Source organism: Amphiprion ocellaris, chromosome 5 (assembly GCF_022539595.1).
Source record: "Amphiprion ocellaris isolate individual 3 ecotype Okinawa chromosome 5, ASM2253959v1, whole genome shotgun sequence".
Taxonomy (NCBI): domain Eukaryota; kingdom Metazoa; phylum Chordata; class Actinopteri; family Pomacentridae; genus Amphiprion; species Amphiprion ocellaris.
The window spans coordinates 8,904,431-8,928,625 of NC_072770.1; the positions used below are offsets into that span (position 1 = coordinate 8,904,431).

The 24,195-nt window shown below is 37.7% G+C and overlaps 1 protein-coding gene across 2 annotated transcripts in view; it reads left to right on the plus strand.

Moving 5' to 3' along the window:
* Positions 1–684: 684 nt before the first annotated feature.
* Positions 685–24,195, plus strand: part of ripor3 (RIPOR family member 3) — a 100,881-nt gene continuing 77,370 nt past the window's right edge. Inside the window, exon 1 of one of the 2 annotated variants that reach the window (XM_055010637.1) lies at positions 685–1,331. The gene's annotated coding sequence lies outside the window, so the exon portion shown is untranslated. The remainder of the gene's footprint in view (positions 1,332–24,195) is intronic. The other variant, XM_055010635.1, reaches the window with a different exon arrangement.

Sequence of the window (24,195 nt, forward strand, 5' to 3'; positions counted from 1 at the left end):
GTAAATCTGACTGATATGGGCTGTCTAAGTTTTTTGCTGCTATTATGATGATATTTTTTGCATTTCACCTAAATCGTTAGTGTGGAGGCAGAAATTGCAGTTAGTTCTTTTTAAAATTAGCACAAAAATTGATGCTTTGAGTTTTTTTGTGCAACATGTGCAGCAATTTTGACAGCAAAAATATTCATTTGTTTCCTCCAGTGTGGTTATATTTTTATTATCTGTCAGCAGGATTGCACAAAACCCCCAGGTGGATTTTCATGAAACTTGGTGGAAAAACTGAACAAATTCTGGTGCAGATCTGGTCCAAGTTGCATTTTATAAAAGCGATTAATCACTTTTTCCTTCATATATTTACACACAAAGGTGTAATTTGAGAGAAACCTGCTCCCAAACAATAATTTAAAAGGTTTTAGACTCTGCCTGCTGTCATTTATTCACTTGATAGATATCTACAGTCTCTGCTCCAAACATATAGAATGCAGAATGTTTATTTTCACATATGTACGGCCATCAATCAGGGCATAAGGCAGCAGTGTTACTGATGTATGTGGTCTGTGCAGGGGCCAAGCTCTTTAGTTTGAAAGCCAAACATGATACTCACCAAGCGGAGTTGGGGGAAGGGGAAGGAGAAGAAAAAGAGAAAGAGAGAAGACTTCAGAAACATTTGCAACTTCAGGAAGACAGAAAACCATGTAGAAAGGAGGTGAGGATGAAAGAGGAGTTCAAGAAAATTAGAGGATTAGAAGGAGAAAATAGGGAGTGAATGAGAGGATACAGAGATGATAGAGAGAAACAATGCAACACCTCAAGAAAATAAGTGGAAAGAGGCAAATACAGGTCAACAAGTGCAGAAAAAAGAAGAGAAGGAAACACGATGTGAGTGTTGAAAGTTAGAAACCTGCAGCAGAGAAAGTGGAAGGAAAAAGTGCATTAATTGGAGTTGACAAAAGGGAAAAAAAGAGTGGGAAAGAGGAGGAGAGAAGCTGAGAGAAGGGAGTGGAGAGGCAGCTGAGGGGGAGAGCTGGAAAATAAAGAGTGTGACGGACGAGCTGAGGGCAGATATGAGGAGGAAAAACAGCAGAGATGCTTCATTCACCGTCGTGTTTCCAGATGCTCTGATGCTGTAAAAAAAAAAACCAAAAAAAAAAACTCCTGAGCTGCTGCTGCTACAAACTGAACGCTATCAGGACGGAACAGGCAGCTGCCAAACCCACCGACACTCATAAACACACTGACTGATGCAGAGAGGAGGCAGCGTTGGACATGAAACCTTTATTGTGCTGGACTTGGTTTGACAGTTGGGAATAACCGGTTCTTCGTGTTGCCAGGTAGGATTGAAACGCCTTTAACCTCTGGTGGTGAATCATGTGGAGTCCTGTTGGTGATGTTCACTGTTTCTAAGGCTGAAAGTTTAAACTAGATGCAGTTTAGCATCAAAAAATGAGCAGGAAAGTGTTTTATATGTAAGTTTAACGTCTCGTTCACCTGGAAAAGTGTCTTTCTGGGTTTTGTGACTTTGAAATTTGGGTCTTTAGTCTTTGGTTTGATTTGTTTATTACCTCAAAAGTTTATTAAAATGGCAAAATTTACAGCATTCCTGTGAAACTCAGCAGTTTGAGTGGCTGATAATGTGAAAGTTTATATTGGATGCAGTTTAGCATCTAAAAAGAAGCAGTAAAGTGCTTTATATGTAAGTTAAATGTCTTGTTCACTTGGAAAAGTGTCTTTTGGCTCCTTTAGGATTGAAATTTGTGTATTTTCTCTTTAGTTTTTCTCATATATCAGCTCAAAATTATGGCTCAATGGCAGAAATTACGGTATTTCTGCAACATATTTCTATGTAATCTGTGTAAAAGACCCCAAAAACTATTAATGTGAAATGAAAAAGTTTCATACTTTGTTGCAAAATCTTACAACCTTCTCTGTTAGTTGTTGGTAGACAGAGATTTGCAGTGAAACTCAGCAGTTTGAGTGGTTGTTCATGTGAAAGTTTATATTAGATGCAGTTTAGCATCAAAAAGAAGTAGTTAAAGTGTACCTGGAAAAGTGTCTTTTGGCTCCTTCAGGACTGAAATTTATGTACTTTCTCTTTAGTGTTTCTTGTTCATTAGGTCAAGATATTAAATGACAATATTTACAGCATTTCTGCAACCAATTGGAGATTTTACATACATTCCATGTAAAAGTGTGCGCAAAATCTTCTCTGCTTGTTGTAACTGCACATAGATTTGGAGTAAAGTTCAGCAGTGTGAGTGGTTGTTAATGTGAAAGTTTAAATTTGATGCAGTTTAGCATCAAACCAGAAGTGCAAAATATGCAGTCAAGTGCTTTGTAAGGAATTTGGGTGATACAAAAGTGTCTGTTTGGGATTAAAATGTGTCATTTTTATCTGGTTTGACTTGACTAGATTGGCTCAAAACTTTATTAAAATGACAATATTTACAGCATCCCTGCAACATATGGGAGATTTTTACATACATTCTGTGTAAAAGACCCCAAAAAACTATGATTGGTGATTGGAAAAGTTTCACATTTTGATGCTAAATCTTAAAACCTTGTCTGTTGTAGCTGTACATAGATTTGCAGTGAAACTCAGCAGTTTGAGTGGTCGGTGGGACATTTAGGAGCAAAGAAAGGACTGGTTTTTGAACTGTGATCTGGTATATATGAGTTTCCTTGGTTGACTCTGGTTTGAAATCTGTGTTTGTTCTGTCCAGTTTTGCTTGTATATCAGCTTAAAAGTGTATTAAATGGCAATATTTACAACATTTCTGCAACTTATGGGAGATTTTGCATACAGTCTGTGTGAAAGACCCTAATAATGATCATTGTTGACTGAAAAAAGTGTCACATTTTGATGCGTTTTGCTGCTGCACATAGCATTGGAGTAACGCCCAGCAGTGAGCAGTTGATTATTGGGACATTTAGGAGCAAAGAAAGTGTTGGTTTTTGAAGATGTTTGTTGAAAGAGCTGCTAGATTTGAAGGTGAATATGCATTTCCTTGGCTGAACCCGGCTGGGATGCTGATTTTATTGGTCTACCGGCTTACTGTTGCTGGATGTTGTTGGTCAGCTTCAGTATTTCTCTCCTATCTGTCCTGATTCTCTATTATTTGCTGAATAACATGAGTTTCTTTCCCTCTTTGGAGTATTGTTTCAGTTTATTTTCACATCTTAAGTTACATCTGTACAAAAAAAACTAAAGAAAACAGCCACAACATGATTCTGCTTGTAGAAACTTTGGCTGAACTCGGTTCAAGTTGTGGTTAAAGAAGATTTTAGCAACCAGGTGCACAAGACTGAACATGTTTTAATGAAAATACGTTAGAATATGATTCACAAAATGCAGAATGTTCAGGGAGAACTCATATATGATGATTAGTCAGTAAAGAATCTACTGCCTCTGTTTCTGTGAATCATTAGGTAATGATTAGTTATTTAACCAGGAAATTCCCTGAGAATAAACTCTCTGTTCTGAGGAGAACCTGTCAGAGAAGCTTTGCAGAGTTACATAAGAAGAGAAGATCAAGCCTGACAGTAGCTGATGTGGGACAAAAGGGAAGCACATTAAAAAACTGAAGGATTAAGATAAACAAAACTAAACCCAGCTCATGAATAGCAGCTGCAACCTTCAGTTAAACACCTTTAGATCGGAGGTTTACACTTTAAACATTCATCTGCAGTGAGTTTCTGCAGGTTGTTCCACGATAATTTAGATGGTATGACTGAGAATCAAACATCAGTTATGTGCACATTGCATATGTATAGTTTTGACTGGGTTTTTCAATCAATCAATCACTCAATCAATCAATCAATCAATAGTTGCAAATATAAATGAAGACAAAGACATAAACAAAAATAAATAAATAATTAAATAAATAAAATCAATAAACAAACAAAAATTTAATAAATAAATAATTAAATAAATAAAACTCACAAATAAATATAAATAAATCAATTAATCAGTCAATAAACAGATATACAAATAAATGAAAAGAAATAAATAAACAATAATAAATAAATTAAAATCAAATAAATCAATAAAAGAAATAAATAAACATATAAACAAATAATACATAAATAAATAGATGAATAAAAATCAAATCAATAAAAAACCTAATCAATAAACAAATGAATAAAATAAATGCATGAATAAATAAATAAATAAATAAAACATCAAGTAAATGAATAAATAAAAATCAAATATATGAAATCAATAAACAATAAAAAATGAATAAATAGATAAACCAACTAATAAACAAATATAATATAGCTTTTGACAAATTATTTTACAAACTTTGAGCTGTGTTGATCAAACTGACGCTACATAAATTTGGTATATATCTCGTCATATCTTCATATGTAATTTATTTATCAGGCACATTCATTTGATTTGTGAAGTCCTTCCACTGATGTAACAGTAAATTATTTAAGAACTTCAAATTTCAAATGCTAAAAACATTTATATAGGGTCTTCAAATTCAGTCAGATTCTTCATATATATTTCCTTTAGGGTGCACCAGTATCACTCTTCTTTCACTTTATCCCTTTCCTCGTGTTTCCATGTTTAAATAATTACCAATATCCAAAAATGTCTGATCTCTACAGCTGATATCATTTTAAACTCATGTCCTAATGTTTTTGGTTCTACTTCCTGCCTCATGTCCTTTTTCCCTTCTCCCTTTTTTTCAAATCATTCCTTTTACGAAGTTTCTCATGAACCCCCTCAGCGAGTGCAGCTCGAACTGACAAACTGCCAGAAAAAACATCAACACAACAGAATCTGCTCCTTCTTTCTTCACATATCCTCCCTTCTTTTCCTTCTTTTTTCTCTCCCACCATCTATTTGTCGCTTCCCGGGGGCTGCTGAGAGCCCCAACATTCTTCCAGTTCATAGTTTTGTCAGGTTTAATTAGCACTGTTGCAGCGTTGTGTGTGTTTGTGTGGTGGTCGGTGTCACTGGATGGACTCAGCAGGAGGTCAGAGCGTGTCTGAGGGGATCCAGAGACTTTTCACAATAAGAGCACCGCCTTTGAGGGTAAATCTCTTCCATGTTTTCCAGTTTCGTACTAACTGGTTGAGACTCGTCCACAATGGCCTGGTGCTGTTGAAGGGGCAGCACATTAGGAGTCATTATGAGGTGAATAGCTCGGGTCTTTGTGGTCTAATGACGCGTGCAGATGTTCAGTGTTGTTGCTGTCATGGTTTTATTGTCACTCTGACACACAACAAAGAGTCCTTTAATAAAGTGTGTAACTGATTCTACAAGGAAGGGAGGAGATGGACAAGTGTTGAAGTAACTTCCAAGCCGTTTTCTAATGATTAACCTGCCATTAACAGATGATTAGTCTAGCTCAGAGGTGTAAACTCATTTTAGTTCAGAGGCCACATTTGATCTCAAGTGGTCTGGACCAGTAAAATCAGAGCATAAAAACCTATGAATAACCACAACTGCAAATGTTTCCCTTTGTTAAAAGTATGTTCTGAAAATGTTCACATTTAAGGAATTGTTTTTTGTTTTTACAGAACATCATGAACAACCTGAAATTTCTGAAGAAAATTAAATTCAATTTCAACAACATTATACCTTAGATCAGGGGTGGGCATTTAATTTTCATTTGGGGCCACATGAGAAACTTTGACGGTTGTTAAGGGCCGGACCAGTACACTTAAAAGCTCTGCTCAATATATATCTCAATAAAAACAGTAAATTACACAATACAATGATGTACAATGCCCAACTCTTGAATCTCTGCTCTTAGATCCCAAACTCATTTAAGCACCTTGCCCAGGCTGATCCATCTGACAGCTGTCTGGTAACCAAGGTCACCATGTTCACTATCATCTCCTCCACAAAGACAACAAACTGTCTGTAATTCAATGCTCTTGCCCTGATGAAGTTAACTACTTTAGCTACAACATCAGTCACGTGGTTGATTTTTAGCACTGACTTACACAGCACCTCCTGATGTATAATACAATGCAAAAATATCAGTTTCTGCTCTGGGTTTATTTCAGTCACTTTATCTTGCATCCGTTTCAAAAGTCCAACATTTTTCCCTGTCAAATTTGGACAGTCATCAGTGGTAACACCAACCAAATTCTCCCATTTTAGTCCCAGCTTGTTCATGCATGTATTTACCTCAGTGAACAAATCACTCCCCATCGTGGTTCCTTTCATTGGCTGCACAGCTGTCAGCTCCTCCGTCATTTCAAAGGTTTTTGTTAGTCCACGTATAAAGATGAGTAACTGGGCTGTGTCACGGACATCACAGCTCTCGTCCAGAGCCAAGGACAAAACGTCAAAATCGTCCACTTTGTTGTGCAGCTGAAGCTCCAGATTCTGCGCTGCTCTCCACCCGCCTCGTTACGGTTCGCCTGGAAAGGGCACATTTTAGTCCAAAAAAACGCAAAGTGGTCATTTCATTTCAGTTCATTCTCATGCAGCTCAGTACAAAATGGAAATTTTACATATTAATGTGCAAAACTGTGAGATTAAACTTCAACATAATATAAATAAATGAATAAATAAATAAAAGAGGGATTATTATTTAAATCTGTACCTCAAATCCAAGTTTCTATTAAATTCCTTAACAAAGTGGAAAAGAACTGATCTGTTTATAAAACAAAAGTAAAATCATATATATTTTTAATTTTTTTTCTGTGTTTAAATGTCACGTGTCATTATTTTACAGATATCTGTAGCTGCTATTTTACAGTTTATTTCAATGATGTGAAATTATAGATAATAAAATAGTAAAATCCCTGGAAAACAATATTAAATTACATGTTGAATGTAAAAAATAAAATAAAAAAGCGTCAAATTCTAAGTATTGTGACAATAAAATCAAATCAATCAATCAATAAAATCAATAAACATATAAATAAAAATAAAGAAATGAATCGATAAATAGATAAATAACTAAAATAAAATCAGTAAACAGACAGACAAATAAATAAATAAATAAATAAGTATAATTAAACCAATAAAATCAATCAATAAATAGATAAAATTAGATTGTTTTATTGTAGTTTGGTCAGCTGAAAATATAATTTTAAAGATTTTTGCCAATATTCTTATAGTTTTTACAGTTTATGAACGCTATGGTGTCCCTCTTTTTTAATATATTGCTATGTATTGTATTTTTCCTGACACCTTGCCACCTGATTTTCACCTTTATATTTAATTAATTAATTTATTTTTTACAGTGTATAAATGGATTTCTTTATTTTGTATATATTTTGCATATTTTGTTGGTTGTGTCGCTGTTCTGTGTTTGTTTTTAGTGTGCAAACATGCGTGTTTATGGCCGGTGATGGATGAATCATAATTTTATTGAAGAAATGTGCATCATGTTCTGATCTGAGGTGGATATTATGGCATGTTTGTGGAAATCTCAGTGATTTATAATAAAATCCCGTCAAGAAAGCGGCTTCACTTTCATTTCTTATGCTGAAACACACAACCGACACTGCTTCCAATTAGTGGCATGACTTCACCCAACAGCCACTTTTTCTGGACAAGAAAAAACTGATCCTCGTGTGACCTTCAGGTCCACGAACCCTCTGGAGAAATGATGAACAGAAAGAAAAATCCACAGAAAGATCAAATCAGTTCCTGCTGCTCCACATGAGAAACTTTTAAAAGCTTTTCTTTTTCTTTTTCTTTTTTTTCCAGGATACGATTAGTTTATGTGCTACTTCTTCTGCCAGGAGAAGCATCGTAAAGCTGTTGATTTGCTAACAAATAAGTGTCAGCTGAGGGAAGTAATCCAGAGGAGCAGATGGAAGCTCTACGCTGAGACTGATTAACTGCAGCACAGTGACAAGTGAAATTCTTTCCAGAAACATTTCTGGATGAGTCGCTGCGGGTTCGGCCAACTGAGTGATCTGAGAATCCGGCAGAGCTTCTGTTTTATCTCCTGAAAAAGTGCTGGTTGGAGCTTTGTCACCTTAGAAATCAAAGTCAGTCAAAGCATTAGTCCTCTAGCTGGACCAGAGAGTAACTTTTAGATATCAGAAATTCATATTTTTAGACAGGCTGATGAAATTTAAGCTTATTTTTCGCCTGTTTTGGTTCACTTTTGTGTTATTTCTGGCTCTAAAACCTACTGTAAGCCACCTATACCAAAGACCAAGTCTAATGGAGCATTTAGCAGTCAAAAAAAAGACACATTTTCACGTTTCTTTTTTATTTTTTGCCAAATAAAAACCAACAGAAGACAGAAAAACTTTTTTGTGTTTTAATGGTGACTCGTATTGCTAAAGAAACTATGCTAACCAGCATTTTGGCTAAGAGCTAAATAAGAAGATTTATTCTGATATATGTCTACTAAATATGAAGCTAGAAACTGGTTAGCTTAGCTTAGCATAAAGCCAAGAAAGAGTAGAAAAAGTTAAGCCTTGATTATTATCGACTGCAGACGAGCACAAGGATACCTGGAGATGCAAACCTAATTCAGATAAAGGTCACTTTAAGCTATCTGCAACTGTGTCCAAAAGGATTCTGGGTAAATTTTATTATTTAATCATGTTTTTGAGGGTCTGTACGAACCTCTTTGCAAATGTCTGCATGCAAAATCTAAGACGCACTGTCCACACTGGAAGTGTGTTGACTTCACATGAAGAAGAAATCAAATACTGCGTAAAATGAGCTTTTGGTACGAGGAGAAACTGAAGTGATTTCCAGTCAGACAGACCTTTACAATTCATCATTAAAAGAGCTGTAATTGAAGCAGTCAGACTTTGGAAGAGTTTTTGTATAAGCTTTCCATCAATGGTGCCACAACACAGAAGGAATTTCTAAAATCTCCAGATATCTCGTGTTACGTCTGGTTATCACACACCACACCATCTCAGGATTCTTTACATTGACACAGAGCCTAATCTGTAAGTAGCTGCTACATCCTGTAAACCAAGGAAAGTGTGTTTTTCAAAGTTTGTTATGAGATACAATGCTACTGCTAGTGTAGCAGACTGACGTGTACTTTCGTAGGAATAGAACCACATTCGCATCCACTGTCTGCTTTCAAAGCAGCTGCTAGGCTTGAAATGCTAATTTGTAGCCCAGGAACTTTGGTTGCTAGCCTAGGAACTGCTTGCACAGGAATGCTAGTTGCTGGTCTGGAAATGCTAGTGACCAGCCTAGGAACGCAAATTATGAGCCTTGGAATGGTAGCGGTTAGCCTAAGGATTCCAATGACTAACTTTGTAATGCTAGCTGATAGCCTAGCAGTGCTAGTTATCAGCCTACAAAGGTCATTTGCTAGCCTAGGAATTGTAGGCGCTAGCTAGAATGCAAGATGGCAGTGCAGGAATGGTACTTGTTTCCGTTGGATTGCAAGTGGCTAGCCTGATAATGCTAAGGGTTAGCCTTGGAATACAAACCACTAGCATTGGCATGGCAGTTGTTATACTAGGAATGCAAACGGTTAGTCTGGGAATGCTAGGGACTAGCTTAAAAATGCCAAATACTAGTGTAGTAATAGTAGTTGTCACTGTAGGAATGGTACTAACTAGGCATGGAGATGCTAATGGCTAGCCTGGGAAAAACTGTTCTTTATAAATGCAAATGAATAGCCTAAGAGACGCTAGTTGCTAGCCATTGATCTCTGTCTCATTGAACACACTATCATGGAAAGCATGAGCTGGTCCATATATAACTTTCAAGTCTGCTTGGAAAACTCCCTTCCATTTGAAATAGGTCAGTATCTATATATGTGCACTACTGGCCTTGTAGCATAGTGGTCACTGTGTACCCAAGGATGAATTTTGGCCTTTACGTGATTAAAAAACTGCAAAAATTGGAACCTTTTGGACTTGGAGAAAATCTAATATTACATATAGCCTGGATATGGTCACATGAACTGAAAGAAACCCCACTCAAAACTCATCAAAAAGTGCATTAAATCTGTACAAAAGGTAAAGTGAAAAGTCAGTCTGTGGTTTTATGGAGCGTAATATGGCATTAAATATTTTGAAAAAGTGTTTTTTGTACGTTTGACTTTGAAGACGCACATTAAAATCGAAGCTTTAAAGGTGCTGGTTGGCAGATTTTGTTGCAGTACATGTAAACAGAACCATGCTAACGGTTTCCACCTGTTCCCAGTTTTAATGCTAAGCTAAGCTAATGGCATCCAGATTGTAGCCTCATAGTTCGAGATAAAAATGGTATTTTTTTCATCTAATTTGGACTGCAGGTTGCATTAAAATTATATATGAGGTTGTAAAATTAAAGATTACACCAAAACCTTTTGACCTTATGACCCCTTACAAAACAACTGACAAAAAAGAGCAGATGTGTGAGTTATTAGCAAAAATTCTAATCTGAACTTAGATCCTTCATTCACCTATTAACCAAGATATCATCATGCTAGACTAAGATCCAGGTTGTGGTTTCATATTTAGTGTTTTCTCACCAGTTCAGTTTATAATAATCTGACATTGATGTTTAAAAAGAACAACGACAGCAGAATGACGGTTTAATTTAAAATACTCAACACCTCTGTTTACAAAGTATCACTATAAAAACAGATTCTCCTTTAAAACATCTGTATTTGCCATTAAAAGTCCTCATTAGAAGCATTTTTCAGCACTGAAACAAGCTTTAGATTACCGAGAAAAATAATTAGCTCAAGTGTAGGCGTGATTTTTTTTGCAAATGGAGGAGGTCAGATTTTTTGGAAGGAAATGTTTCCATTGTTCCAGGACTGCAGCGGTGAAAATATGTCTTCAGTTTTGTAAGTGGGAGTGAAGACAGACAGTTGTTTTTTATTGTTGTATTGCATAAAGAGACTTTTGTATCAGACCTCTCATGAACCTGAATAGAAGGAAGCTGCCCACTCCCTTACTGGTTTCAGCTCAACTGGTTGATCAACTGGTTTTGTTCAGGTGTTTCTGAGCATGTGTTAATTATTACATCACATTCACGTGTGTTAATTGGAGTCAAAAGCACTCGAATGAGCAGTTTTCATTTTTAGCGACTTAAAGGTCCCATCTTGTGCCATTTTCAGCAAATTAATTAAAGTTTCATGTGTTCCCAGTATTTGTCATTTGCTTTTTCAGCTAAAATGCCACAAAGATGGATGATTTCTCCATGAGTGTATAATTTCTGGTTTTAGTTCTGCTCTAAACTTTAAATGAAGCTGAGTTGTTGCTGGCCCCGCCCCCTTCAGGAAGAAGACTCTCGCTGTGTATGATTGACAGTGCAGAGAAAAACAGTCGACCGGATGGTGTCCAATTTAGATGTGAATAAATGTGTGAGACAAGGACTTACATGGAAATATCTGTGACTTCTCAGATGTTTTTAATTTGTACTCCTGCGTTTGGTGCGTTTGTCGGACGACGTTACAAAATCGGTATTTTAGCTGCTCTGTTGGTTAACATGTAGTCTTAAAGGGATGTGTCTCAGTAACTGTTTCATCCTTGTTCTGCTGCCTGACAACAGAAACAGAAAAATATGGAAACGAAAGCTGCTTTATTGCAAATTCAGTTGTATTAAAATGGAGTTTATATGAGCACAGAGAGCAGGAGAGAAGCTAACAGATGTAAAAACAACAGCCGAGTTCAGGTTCAACTGAAGCACAGCATGAAAACACATTAACCCACCCAGTCCTGTTTATTGGTTTAAATTAAAGCTGCCACCATCTCTTAATGGCCCTTAGGGTTGCAGTTTTTACAGAGCACAGAGCTAACATTAGCCACATTAGCCATACAACATGCTAAAATTGAGACTGTAACTCTACTGTTTGTCTTTTTTGCTGTAAAAGTCAGCTACTGTTGTGACGACATTACCATCAATAATAGCAGTAATCCACATGAAGACTCTTGTGTTTAGTCTCACAGCCAACAGCAGAACACTTGGTGACTTCAGTTCGTTATTCGGACATTTTAGAGTTTAGCCGAAGCAGAGTTAGAAAGTAAATAAACCTGGTGGACTTAAGAGTTTCTGCTTTACACCTCTAAGTTTGTAGGAACCACAACAAAATGGATTTTCACCACATGGCACCTTTAATTAAGTCTGTTCAGGAGTAAATATTGATAAATTCACTACATTTTCAGGTTTAACCGTAACCTCATCCAAAGTGGTTTCATTAGCCTGAACTCAGCTGTTGAGGTTTCCATTTAAGAGTCTTTGTGAAAGTCGTTTTTAATGTGTCGTATATTAAAGCTTCCTGAACAGTCAGACTCTCTTTACTTTATTATTGTGCTTCTTTACCTGCTCAGGTCCCGTCCACTCTCCCCCATATTTCCTGTCATGATTTACTGTGCTGTGCTGACTAATAAAGCAAGAATGCTATAAAAAGCTAACAAAAATAAGCTCTTTATTTATGATCCAGGGTTTTATAGACTTTTTTTATTATTATTTTGGCGCACAAAGACAGTCTGTCAGACAGACTTCTAGTGCTGATCTCAATCTGAACTTTTATTTGCCAGCAGCTTGTAACGGTTGGAAATGATTTCTGGGTCAGCAGCAGTGATGCTGAGGGTCCAATCAAAGTCAAACTTGAGGAGTTTCATGTCATTTAAATGGTGATTTGTTAGCAAGAGTGTTGTTTGAGTACAAACAGGGAGCTGTTATTTCATAGGAGTCCCTATTTTCTTTGCAGAAATCTCTTTATGTGACTATTTTACCAATATTTCACAAGTTTTTTAGTACACTGGAATGTCACTAAGCTTGTTTACTCTGGAGCATTTTTTACATATTTGTACTTTACCTGATTATTTCAATTTCTGGCTCCTCAACAACCTTTACAGGGGTCGATATTGCACTTTTTATTCCCCGAACAGTTTTATCCAACAAAGTTTGTGTTGCACACAGATGCCATCTGTCTATGTACTTCACATGTACCCTCACAACAAAATCCATCAGCACCTTACAAAACTCACTAATTAATCCCTTATATCTTAATATGTCCTGTATTTCTAGTGGCACAAATCTCATAACTTTCCTTCTTACTGGACAATGTGCCGACAAATCCTGGACTCGAGGCACGGTCTGCAGCAGTAGAATGAAGTGTTGTTTTCTGTCTGGGCATGTTCGAGATGAGTAACACCTGAAGGGTCACATCCAGGTTCAGAGTTCAGAGTGAAAAGTTCAGAGTTAAAGATGTTGATGTGACACTCAGTTGTTTGACTGACACTTTGTTTTTACACTCGCTTTTGACTCCAACTCTTTCAACTGAGAGTACATTTGCAGGTATTTGACTTCATCCAGAGTTAAATTAACTCTACACTTGCTGAAATTTCCCCAACACCCAAAATTTAACTCTTCTCAATTTGCTGTGTACGATTTAGTGGTGCTGGAAGGCAAATGTTGTTGTTTGTTTGCTGAGTCCACCAGTTCCCAGTCTTCATGCTAAGCTAAGCTAACTGTCTCCAGGTTGTAGCTTCATATTAGAGGTAAAAATTTGTGTAAATTGTCTCATCTAATTGAGACTGAGAGTTTATGAGATTGTAAAATATTGGCACGTGGTTAAAGATTACACCGATGGTCCTGATGTTTTGACCTTGAGACCCCTAACAAAAAAAACACACACACACACACACACACACACAAGAAAGCAGATATGTGCGAGTTATTAGCAGCGGCACCAAAGAATGAGTGCTAACCTAAACTTAGATACACCGTTCATCCATTAGCTATAATTGAGTCATCCTGTGGAGGTCGGAGAGGCGGACATGTTTTATGATTTTTATAAACATCTTTGCAGGTGGAAATTGTTGCAGGAAGTCGCTGTGGTTAATCCTCGTTTGTCTCATTTTTATGCGCACTAATTTACAGACAGCTTTTTACAGTAGAGCAACAGTTTTATAATGTTAGTTTCCTGTTAAAGAGGGCACACGGCTGAACAAAACCCACCTTGTGTTTCAGTGCAGAGCTGCAGTTTAGGTGCTGCTGAAATCTTTCTTAAATACTTGTACACAGTTTAAAAGAAGCAACGGCAAATTAAAATTAAAATGGATGCACTGAAATGTTTGCTTTTATTCTTGCAACAACTTAACTGTGTGAACTTTGTGCTGCTGTTGAATATTTAAAAAATATATCGATCTGGACGTTAGGAAGCTACAAAATCAACTAACAGACTGAAAAACTGGCTCTAATTTTAGTAGGTGAATCCTCTCTCTGAGCAGGTATTTCACAGTGATTTACATTTATTTGATTGTTTGACAGCTCAAAGTCTCATTATTGTGTCTGAAATATTCAAAGATCCTTCATCGTCTGAGAACAAAGAGCATGAGAGATGTTTAATTCTGCAGCAGTGTTTAAAAATTTAATTTGATGCTGTTTGTTGCACACTGTGTAACAGTAAACTGGTAAAACTAGCACAAAAATACTGTGAAAAATGCTCCGTTAAGAGCTAAAGTGCTGCATTCAAGATCCTCAAATAAGAAGAACAAAAATACTACCAATGAAAGTATTTACTGTAACTGTACACTGATGTGTTGCATTATTATATATGACATGATTAGATTGTTGGTGGCATTTTACTATGACATCTGGTCCAGGTTCAGCTACTTTTGCTTACTTTATGTGGTGTTATAATAATGGAGTGGCTCCCAACTCGGAGGTTGGGGTCCCAAAAAGGGTCACACAATAAATCTGGAGGTCTCAAGAGATCAGGACAGGAAACTGGAAAAAAGGAGTTACACAAAGTTGTGGTCATAGTGTGAATATTTGCTTCGCTAAGGAGCTGGAGCCTCAGCAGAGTTATATGACGATCGGTGTTAGTTTGTCTGTTTGTCTGTCTGTTAGCAGCATTACTCAAAAGTGGATTAAGGGATTTGTATGAAATTTTCAGGGAAGGTCAGGAATGACACAAGGACCAAGTGATTAGATTTTGGCAGTGATGCAGCTTACAGTCTGGATGCATGGATTTGTTAAAGATTTCAGCCGTTGGAAATGATACAACGACTGAGCAGCCTTGGTGGAGTACTGCGCTCTCTGAGTGCTTTTCTAGTTTTGGGAATATTTCCCCTTATTTTTGTAAAATACTGAAGCTGTAATAAGCGATCTCCAATCAAACATTGCTTTAATAATAACAATAAACTTTATTTCTGTAGCATATTTTAAAAAAATCAAAAGCTTTGCAAAACATTAAAATACACAAAACATTAAAAAGAATAAAACAAAACAGTTCAATCTTTAAAAAAACAAAACAAAACCAGAGCACCAGAGAAGGAATTTTAAACCTGACTGAGCTGCTCTGACAGTCAGAGGAAGCTTAATAAAGCAGCTAGAAGTCAAAAGGTTTGGAAATCAGTGTTTGAACCTGAACAATGTGCTGTGATTTGTAAAATCATCCACTTATTTCCAGTGTAAAAGGTCAATTGGAGTGGAAAGTACATTTCCCTCTTAAATGGTCTGGTGTAAAAGTGTGAAGCAACATGAAATGAGTACACATACTTTAAATGTTGCTGCACTTGAAGGTTGAAAGTTGTTTTTTACTGCAGGACTGTTTCATCAGAGCTTCTTTGAATGTAATAAGAAGGAATGAATCAGCAGCATAAATCTGTTTTGGTGTGAACACATCCTATTTGTACACCCACAAACACACATGTGTATTGAATGTACAACAGGACCTCACACAAAGGCCAAGGACACGACGTAATTCACGCTAGGGGCCAAATTTTCAGGTCGAACTCTGGAGGGTTCATCCAGACTTCACGGTGATCTACAAGCCCCACGAGTCTGATCTTAAAGACAACACTGATTCTGCAACACTCTGCTGCCCTTAGTGTTAACAACCAGCCAGAGTCAGAGGTCAAACCCGTGTTCTGTTCCCTGACAGCTCAGCAGTGTGACTTAAAAACAAACACCAGACACAATGTGGCCACGAAGATAACGGTGGAGGTCAGTTAGGCTCAGCTGTGTGGGATAAATGCTTAAAACACACAACCTGAGTTTGTTTATATAGCGGACATAATGAAGTTATTGAGAGATGATACAGTTTGAAATCATTGGATATAGAACAGTAAAGTATCTCTACTTAAAAACAACCAAAAACACTTCAGAATGACTATATTGAAAATTCAGGTACTAAAGTAAAAAGTGAATCCAAGTCCACCTGTGACTTCCAATCAGCCTGACTTCATCAACATGGTCCTAATAGGAGCTGTGAACAGCAGAACTTTCTCAGTTTTGGACCTATTGGCTGTATCTATGTCTTCATCATGGCTCTACATAGAACAGAATTTTACAGATGATTTACAAAATCTGACTGTGAGAGTTAATAAAGATGGAAATGGATCCAGAAAGATCAACTAAACATCAGTGAACCACAGTGTCAGCAGTAATCAGGAGGTATAGAAGGAGTCATAGTACCACTAATCAGGGCTGCAGTAGTCGTCCTCCTAAAATGACTCCACAGACACTGAACTACTTTCACAATCTAGCTGTGAAAAACAGACAGCAGCTGCTTCAGACTTGGTCCAGGAGTTATCAATGGAAATGAGAGTTTCTGTGAAGCTCAGACAGTGAAGGACACTTCAGAACATCTACCAAGAAAAAAAAACCTGCTTACTTCCTCTTTTGCACTAAACTGCAAGATTAACTAGAATGGAAGAAAAGAAGCCTGATGGATGTTGGAGAACATTGTTTCATTTGATGAAGATAAATAAGTTGGGCTCAGATTTAGTTCAGCATGTTTGGTGTGAACCTGACCAATTGTACCACAGTGAACGCATAGTCCTGACAGTGAAGAACAGAGGTGGGAGTGTGATGATATGAGGCTGCATGAATGATAAAGGTGTTGAGAAGATTAAATTTCTTCACAAAGGTAGAAAATGATCCAGGGAGATCAACTAAACACCTTTGAACCACAGTGTCAGCAGTAATCAGGAGGTATAGAAAGAGTCATAGTACCACTAATCAGGGCTGCAGTGGTCGTCCTCCTAAAATGACTCCGCAGGCACTGAACTACTTCCAGACAGTGTGAAGGACACTTCAGAACATCAACCTCTGTGGACAACATTCAGAAAACTATCTTTAGCTCAACAATACAAACCTGCTTGATTAAAGTTAGCTAAAGAACACGAAAAGAAGCCTGACGAATGTTGGGAGTCTTTGGTCAGATGAAGATAAATTTGTTGGGCTCAAATGAAGTCCACCATGTTTGGTGTGAAGCTGACCAGGACGAACACAGTGAATGGATAGTCCTGACAGTGAAGCACAGAGGTGGAAGTGTGATGATATGAGGCTGCATGAGTGCAAAAGGTGTTGGCAAGATGAAATTTGTAGATGAAAGTCTGTGAATAAACCAAAATACCTGCTGACAAGATGACTCCCAGTGTGTAGAAGGTTGAAGAAGTGGAATATTCCAGCATAAAATCCCACAAAAACAAAGTAGAAAGTATGACATGGACAAGTATGTGTCCTGACTTGAATCCAATAGAAAACTTTTGGGGTGTTTAAAAGAGAAAGTAGAGCAACACAACTCCTCCAGCAAAGATCAGCTGAAATAAATATTCTCTGGTATTTGGTGTCCTTCAAAGGAGGATCAAGTCTGTCATCAAAAATAAAAGATGGACATAAAAATACAACATCTGAACCTTGGCAATGAAAGGTCTGTTGGCATGTGTTGCATTGAGTTCCTACTGTGTATATTTGTGTATAGTAAATCTAAACGTATAATTTTCAATTTTACCAAAGAGCAAATACTTCCTGTTCAACTTAGAAGTAATTGGATTACTTTAAAGTTATACAGTCTGAAATAATTTAGGATTTAAGTGATATTGCACTTAAAGTCACTTCTGCTGTATACTGTATGTATGTACTGTATGTATTGTGTATAAAAATGCACTGCAGTGTTGTTGGTTGAAAAAATTATGCATTTCAGTCGTTAATTTATTTTCAAAGCTTTTAATGAACCGAACTATTACAGAAAACCACACAGTCCAACAATAACAACAATATGCCTATAATATTTTCCTACCCCGCTGTCTATATACGTGTTTGTTTTTGTGTTTTATCATTTCCCAGCATGTGGTCTGGTCCCCTGTATGAGCCTTAAGCTTCTTGTCTGTTTACTGCTGATAATGATTATGATAATGTGCTGCAGAATATACAGCAGTACTCCTGAGCTGAGCTGAGGCCTTCTGCAAAATAAACGATCTAGTAAATTATGCAGCATTAGTGGGAATAACATCTACGTTGAATAATTTGACATTTCAAGGTCTTTGCCCAAAGCCAATGCTGAGAGTGACATAGTCTATGTACAGCGATGTCTTATTTATTAGTCTTAGTTATGGACTATGTGTCAGTTTTTCTGAATATTTATTTTTCCTATAGCAAGGATGGAAAGCATATGCAGCTTCCATACATACATGTTAATAACTCTATACCTACCTCTGACCATACTATGTAGAAAGAAAACCTTTTTTTAAAATGTAAATGAAAGGATAGTTACTGCAAGCAAGAGTTACGCAGAATCATTCAATGTCAATGTTCTTCTCAAGTGACAGGGTTCCCCCAGTAAACCTGCTTCTCAAACCATATTGAAGCTTTTTAAAAACTGTCCAAATAAAAAGGAAATAAAACTAAAGTAACTGCAGAAATAATGTTTTTGACTGCATCAGTGTGATGTGCATTAAGGTTGGAACATTTACCTAATGGTAAAGACAGAACTGGAATATTTGACTTTGACAAACCAGTTGTTTTTATTTATCTGACAAAAAAAGGAAGCCCTGTATGTGTGTGTGTGTGTGTGTGTGTGTGTGTGTGTGTGTGTGTGTGTGTGTGTGTGTGTGTGTGTGTGTGTGTGTGTGTGTGTCTGTTCTCTGCATTTCTAGACAACCAATCATCCAATCTACTTCACATTTGGTGGGTGTTTTACTGGGAACCCAACAATGTGCCGTGTCGACTTTGAAGTCATTTGAATGAGCGGTTCTCACGTTTTAACTTAAAGCTGTTGTTTCTTTTCACAGTCTTTCTAATGCAATGGTAGAATTCTAGTTTCAAATATCTGCAATGTCATTTTGTCTAGTTCAAACTTAACATTGGATGTCCAAAAACGACAACGTCAATATCTTGAAGTTAGGACATCTTGAACTAGGGTTATGACTGTAGAGGCCGGAAACAGAAAAAACATATATTCAGCTGCAAATACATGCAAAAGAATTACACAAATCACTGACAAAATAAATAAATACACATGAAGGGTAAAAGGGATTCCATTTGCATATCTGAAATGACAATAGTAGATAGTTAAAGTGACACTGTGCATGTCTGAGATGTTCTTTATTGAGGAGCATGAATTGAAAACCAGATATCTGCAACACATATCCAGTCTAGCTATTAAATGTTAAAATGACTTGACATAGCCCAGACCTGGGCATCGTACGGCCCGCGGGCCACATCCGGCCTGCCGGATGACCCTGACTGGCCCATATGAGGTCGTTGGAAAATATTAAAAGTCAATGCAAATATATATCATCACAATGCATACAAGCGATACGCCTGCACTGCTTTTACTTTGAAAGATCTGCTAAGGTACCGTTTTTTTCGTACAAACATTTGACTGATGCAGAGCGGGGAGGATATCTGAAAGTTTGCTGCTAAACTGCTAAAGCAGCAAGGATTTTTTTTTTACCAAAGCTCACACATAAAGGGATGTGAGTAAGCCATTCTCTGATGGAGAGTTTATAAAAGAATGTCTGGTGGACTCTGCAGCGTTTATATGCCCGGAGAAGAAAGAAGCATTCGTTAATGTGACCCTTTGGAGGCGAACCGTAACGAGGCGGGTGGAGAGCATCGCCGAAAATCTGGAGCTTCAGCTGCACAACAAAGTGGACGATTTTGACGTTTTCTCCTTGGCTCTGGACGAGAGCTGTGATGTCCGTGACACAGCCCAGTTACTCATCTTTATACGTGGACTAACAAAAACCTTTGAGATGACGGAGGAGCTGGCAGCTGTGCAGCCAATGAAGGGACCACGACGGTTCACTGAGGTAAATACATGCATGAACAAGCTGGGACTAAAATGGGAGAATTTAGTTGGTGTTACAACTGATGGCTGTCCAAATTTGACAGGGAAAAATGTTGGACTTTTGAAATGGATGCAAGATAAAGTGACTGTAATAAACCCAGAGCAGAAACTGATATTTTTGCATTGTATTATACATCAGGAGGTGTTGTGTAAGTCAGTGCTAAAAATCAACCACGTGACTGATGTTGTAATTAAAGTAGTTAACTTCATCAGGGCAAGAGCATTGAATTACAGACAGTTTGTTGTCTTTTTGGAGGAGATGAGAGTAAACATGGTGACCTTGGTTACCAGACAGCTGTCAGATGGATCAGCCTGGACAAGGTGCTTAAACGAGTTTGGGATCTGAGAGCAGAGGTTCAAGAGTTTAGTGAGAAGAAAGGCAGGGACATCACCAAGCTCTCAGATGCAGACTGGATATCAGACCTTGCTTTTGCTGTTGATGTGACTGCACTAATGAATGAACTAAATACCAAGCTGCAAGGCGAGGGCCTCTTTGCACATGAAATGTACAGCCTGGTGACCGCTTTTATGAGAAAGCTGAAGTTTCTCTCAAGCCAGTTGGAGGGCAACATTCTCATCCACATGGCCACACTGAAGGAAGTCACACCATCATAAAATATCTGCAACTCAATAGGCAGCAATCATAGTTTAAATGAAAAAACAAAGTCTTTCATTAAATAGTTGTGTTCTGTGTTCCACATTTTCATTGTATCATTGTAATGTTTCATTTACTGTTTTTATTGAGATATATATTGAGCAGAGCTGTAAGTGTATTGGTCCGGCCCTTAACAACTGTCAACGTTTCTCATGTGGCCCCATATGAAAATTAATTGCCCACCCCTGACATAGACAGTGCTCGACACTGTATCAAGTCGTGAATTTGTTTGAATGAGCGATTCTCAAGAAAGTTGATTCCCAACATGTACTAGTGTTTACAACATAGCGTCTTCCCACCTTTCCAGATACTAAATTTGCCATATTTTCTTGTTGACATTTCCAAATACGGACTCATCTGCCACCGTGCTCGTCTGCAAACATCAATATTAAATGTAGAACAGGTTGTTCACTAATCGCAGGTTGGTGGTTCGATCCCCAGCATCTCCAGATGCCAAAGTGCACGATACTGACCCCAAAGTTGCGCAAAACCAATGGCTGATGAGTACTTTTCACTGGTGTGTGACTGCATGTGGGTGAATGAGGAAAATTGGCCATGTTTACATGAAGTTTTTCAATTCGGAATTATTAATTCGGAATTAACTCATTCAGAATTAAAGTTTTGTGCTTCGAGTTTACATGGAAATATTAATTCCGAATTAAGGTTTACATGGACCGTATGTTTATCCCCTTCCTTAATTCCGCTTTAACGCTTGGACGTTGGAAAGGATTCTGATTGGACAGGGAGTGGACGTGACGTATCCCTGTTTACCGGAAGAAAACAAACTCTGTTTGCCGCGGCATTTCTTTTCCCCAACAACATGGAGGAACAACTAATAAGCACACTTTTCACTTTGCTTTTTATTGTCGTTTTGAAACAGCAACTCGACAATGGCGTACTACTTCTGTTGCGTCACTTGAGAAGGAGAAGAGAGATAGAATACCGGAGAAGGGAGGCAGACGACCAAGCTGTGTACGTTGCTACATCATCACTACGTGAGGAGCCAAGCATGTGCAGAATGACCGGAATTAACTAAAGCGGAATTAACTGTATACATGAAAAGAATGTACACAGGAATTAGTTTATTCGGAATTAAGATCGGAATAAACCAGGTAGGTTATTCGGAATTAAGTTTATTCGGAATTAACTTTTTAAATTTGGAATTAAGTGTTTACAAGGAGATTTTAAAGCGGAATTAACTTTAATTCTGAATTAAAGAGGAATTTAAGGTCTCATGTAGACGTGGCAACTGTCAAGCAGCTTGAGGACCACTAAGGTTGCAAAGTGCTGTATAAGCACACTGTTTTCTAAAGTACAATTTCACCAGCAGTTTCTTATTTAGGTTCACTGTTCCAGGTGCAGGACGACGTTTGTCTGCGTTCACCGTAACAGGTTTTCAGTGGCCTTTGGTTTCCCCAAACATCTGTTTTTTTGCTCTATCTGCTGAGGAGAAAGGAGCCTCCTGAAAACTGGAGAAGCTGCTGAAACATCTCTTTTCTCAGGCTCCACAAATCACAACTGATCCGTCTCAAGTTGAACGAATAGGAGGTTTTTGGTTTTAGGGTGGATTTTCAAAGCCGGAACGCCCCCCGCAGGTGCCATTTGTTGGAGTAAAATACTCGCGGCCTCAGGAGGCAGAGCAAGAATTTCTATTTCACACTTGGGTGAAGTTCCAGATTGGCCCAGCCACCACCACAGGGCTCATTCAATGGCCTACATTTTGCCAAGTGAAGTCAATGATGTGAAAGGAAAAACAGCATCACAAAGCTTCTTGTATAAACAGTCTGTCACTCTGCAACTATAAAAAAGTGGCCTGATAACACAAAAACAAGATGAATATGTGAGACCTTTCAGAGTTTTTATCTACAGTTCCTACACTGCCGTTTTTACTCTGGACCTCCAGAGTCCTGGCAGTTCTGCATGTTGTGAGCCAGATTTTCCAAACGTTAGCCTGCTGAATCACAGGGAGTCTTGTCTTACTGAAGCCCTGCATGCTGTGCTACATATATAAATTTTTATAGATCAGGTTTCTGCTCCATACGAACACCAGCTATACTAATGCAAGTCAGTGTTTGGCAGCATTAAGACAACAGTATGCAGATAGTGGGGTTAAAGGAAGTTGAGAGAAGGAGGTTGTTTTGATAGTTTTTATAGCAGAAAACAGAGAAATCCCAAATCCCTGATTCCTTTACATAATAATGGATGGATTGACGGCGGCAGTTTGAAAATTCAAGTCTGCTGTGGGTGATAAGATGGTATAGAATTATGTACAGATTAATGTTCATAGAAAGTTTCTATCCTTTAGGATATGTTGCTAGTGTTGACGGGATCCAACACTGAGTTTAAAAATACTAAAGCTACTGAGTCAGATAAAAGCACATTTTTGTGGTCATACGTCTACTAAAAGTTCATTTGCATTTCATAAATATTTATGTAGTTTCAATCATTTGCATCACCGGCAATCAAGAGCAGTGGATCAATGGGTCGCTTTTTGACCAAAGCTGACAACAAAACAGTAGGCTTCAATGCCAGGTGTAAAAAACATGAAGGGACCGTGGGACTAGTTATCTAAGACCAGTTTCAGTTTTGGTTAAAACAGTGGTACCCAACCACTTGGCCATGGGTCATTTGGTACTGGGCCGCACAGAGAGAATAAAAATGGAAAATTTTATATTTTACTTGTGGTGGAGTCTGCAGGGTCTTTTATTTTGAAAAATGACTAGATCGTCTTCCCATCGCTTCCGTCTGTGCTTGTTTCCCGCACTTGATGTTAAATGAAGCCGTCAATCTGCCAAAAATAAAACGTCTCTGGAGAGAATCTTTTAAAAGAGGGAGAGACTTGATGCTGACAGAGAAGAAAAAAAAAATAGCAATAACAAGTGATTTTATTTGTTTTGTCATTTTGATTTTTTAAAAAAAAAAGATCATTATTACTCCGCCAAGTAATGCGGTGGAGTTGACGATCGACGTACGTTTGTCTCTGTCTGTTTGTCTGTCTGTGCGCAACATTACTTGTTTTGCATGTCGAAGTGCTCTTACTTTCACTATTAAACGGAGCCGTGAGTTGTACCGTTAATTTCCTACGATCATCTAAGAGTTTGTTCCATCCACATTTGTCCCTAGAAGATGATGGTTCACCAGTATCGTTCAGGTTTTAATAATGCGTTGGACGGTTCTTAACTTGATTTTAGTAGTTTCAGAAATCTCCTTAGTTGTTTTCTTTGCTTGATGCAGGCCAATAATTTGACCCTTCTGAGACACATTAACATCCGTTCCATGACCACAGAATATGTCTTCCAACATGGTTGTTTAAGAAATGAGAAGCTCCTCACTGCATCAGCTAGGGTTAAATAAGTTGCTAGAGAAATCCAAGAAGCGACTTTTGTTTTGGACGGGCAGTGTATATAAGCACCATGTTGGTCTACTTTCAGATCCAGCAGCTCACAAGTGCAGCATTTGATCAGTCAGGTGCAGTCAGTGTTGTACAAAGGTTGTATTGGTTTTTTTGTTGTGACACTGCCTAGTTATATGTCCACCTCTCATGTCCAAAAA